We start from the raw sequence: 2,654 nt of genomic DNA, 5'->3' as shown, positions 1-2,654 counted from the left end.
GCGCCGCCAGATCAAGTTCGGATCCGAGAGAGGCAGAGCGCGCCTTCCGTCCGTCACAGTTTCATCACCGGTTTAGTTAAACGTCAATCTAGTCACGACTTCTGTACAGGTACTGCATCTTATATTACGTGTATCAAGCTAGTCTAAATCATCCCTTCCCGGTTAAACCTAATCCAGTCGTAGTAATAAAGATCACATCAAGCTTTACACTGAACCTGGTCCTTGGCTTCTTGTGATAGCGTAGTACTATAGACGTGTCATATTGACGTATAAGCTACCCCAAATCCTACCATTAAGACCATTTGTTACACTGGTGGCAGGCCATTCCAAATGGAACATTCGACGACTTTCAATCAATGTCTCAAGCGATTAGAATGAGGAAAAACATGTTTCCATTGCTACGGGCTTGTTAGGATACGATCCACGACCTCCTATTACCGTCACCGGTGACGGTTTGTCTTTAGACACAAGAACCGTCACTCACTTTGTGATAACAGATCTACATGTGACATATGACAAGATCTAGACTTTCTGAAATTCAAACCTTCCGTCATAACCTGAGTATTGATACTGGTAAGCTAAGGTATTATAATAAGACCAGCAAAACAGCACAAACTATGGAAAAATACTTAGAATTGGATCTGCGTTCGGCAATCAGCAAAATTAGAAACGGTGCCCACCCTCTTGAAATTGAGAAAGGGTGGTACAAGAAATTAACATCACCTGTTTGTGACAGAACTTGCAAACAATTCCTGTCAAACATGGCAGAAGACGAAACACATTTTAAGCATTCTACGATCACGAAAGAAAAGAGCTATTTGAACAGGCCATCGAATTCCACAAAATTTCTCCACGCTCGCTGACCAAAAGAAAACAGTGCCTTGTGCTTTCATGTGAAGAAGCACTAACGGTACTATAGTCTATTTCATCTACAATTATATGGAAAATATCCAAGCAAAAATACATGTAAAATGATGGAATGAAATAAAGATATTTTTTCGAACTTGTTAAGTGGATCCCAGTGGAGACAGTTTTTGATCACCTGGATATTCTTTGGTAATTTAAGGCAATACAATACAAAGACATTAGTGGTATGTTCCTACCATCGTGAATAAAATATCGACAGACCTTGTTCTAGATCCCAGCTCAGCTGTTCCTGGTCAGGGTTTAGCTAAAACGTGCAGCTTTCTTGGCAAACTTGCAAGTCCTCGAGATCACCTCCTGGACGGGTAAGCGTCAGCACCTGTGAAGCTCAATGTCGCGCAAGGGGACACGGGAAATTCTGTTCAACAACAATGGTCGTTCACGGCCCGAATCTCCAAATTAAACAGATGTTGGGATGGAAGATAGGATTGTTGTGACTAATTGACTGTCATTACTTGAATCATATAACGTTGCAAAATTTATTACTTAACTATTTATTACATTTATTTCTTACATCAAGAAAAAACAAAAACTATAAGTTAAAGCTTGAAAAACAAAAACTATAAGTTAAAACTTGGAAAACAAAAAGTATACGTTAAAGCTGAAAAAACTATAAGTTAAAGAAAAAACAAACAAAAATATAAGGTAAAGCGGAAAAACAAAAAAGATACTTTCTTTGAAAGCTTGAAAAACAACAGCTAAAAGGTAAAGCTGAAAAACAAAAGCTAATCGTTAAAGCTGAAAAGAAAAATCTAAACAGTTAGACCATGTCTTGGCATATATATATATAAACTCGGCACAAAAAGTTTGGAATATCAACTTTGGCTGATCATATTTCCGTTATTTCTGTATCAATTTCAATGTGTTACATATCAATAGAAAGCATGTACGATTTTCTTTTACATGGTATCAAACTCTTTTTGATTATAAATTCGTTGAACGAGCACCAGGGCTGGTTACGTCAGTGGGTCGCGAAAAAAAAGGGCCCAAATTTCCCTTTTTGTGTTCAACACTGTATCATACTTTTGGTGCGGGTGCGGGCGTCAAGGGTTCAATCTATCCCTTTTTCAAGCAATCTTTGGTATACAGAACATCCAAGTTTATCTTTAACATTTGAGTAGATTATATGTGCCATTTTGGCTGTTCGATGACCGAATGGAGGTGTGGAGGTGGGCCAAGTGGCAAGGAGAGTGCCACGCTGACTGTTGCACGGAAGACATTGCGACTGAAAGGAGAATGGTGTCCCTGTATCTCACAGTATTGAGGTTGACTTGTCTGGGATGATAGTGAACCTTGGTATTCATGGCAGCCATACATACACCACACCATGACACTGCCTCCGCCAAGCGCTACAAGCTGTTACGCTCTATCCGTGCAACAGTCAGCGTGGCATTCTCCTTGCCGCATCCACACCTCCATTCGGTCATCGAACAGCCAATGTCATACTCAAGTGGTAAAGATGTTCTGTATACCAAAGATTGAGTGAAAAAGGGAATGATTGAACCCTTGAAACCCGCACCCGCACCAACAGTATGATACAGTGTGAACACAAAAAGGGAAATTTGGGACACTTTTTTTTCGCGACACCCTGACCTTACCAGCCCTGGTGCTCGTTTGTCGAATTCGTCCGCGAGAAGAGGTCGATCCCGCGCGAAAAACAGCGTCCGCCCACCCTCCTCGGAACGTACAACACTCCAATCGATCCTCCTGCCACCGAACAGATGGCCCGC

At 41.0% G+C, this 2,654-nt stretch overlaps 2 protein-coding genes across 3 annotated transcripts in view; one reads left to right on the top strand and one right to left on the bottom strand.

Moving 5' to 3' along the window:
• LOC118424548 (beta-1,4 N-acetylgalactosaminyltransferase 1-like) overlaps positions 1 to 1,266 on the bottom strand; it is a 12,887-nt gene extending 11,621 nt beyond the window's left edge. For both annotated transcript variants that reach the window (XM_035833162.1, XM_035833166.1), the window contains exon 1: positions 1,129 to 1,266. The gene's annotated coding sequence lies outside the window, so the exon portion shown is untranslated. The remainder of the gene's footprint in view (positions 1 to 1,128) is intronic.
• LOC118424537 (trichohyalin-like) overlaps positions 1 to 2,654 on the top strand; it is a 565,429-nt gene that overhangs the window by 404,218 nt on the left and 158,557 nt on the right. The window lies entirely within an intron of this gene.

Source organism: Branchiostoma floridae, chromosome 10, assembly GCF_000003815.2.
Source record: "Branchiostoma floridae strain S238N-H82 chromosome 10, Bfl_VNyyK, whole genome shotgun sequence".
NCBI lineage: Eukaryota > Metazoa > Chordata > Leptocardii > Amphioxiformes > Branchiostomatidae > Branchiostoma > Branchiostoma floridae.
The sequence above is the reverse complement of the archived record's forward strand: the minus strand, read 5'-3'. Positions and strand labels throughout refer to the sequence as shown.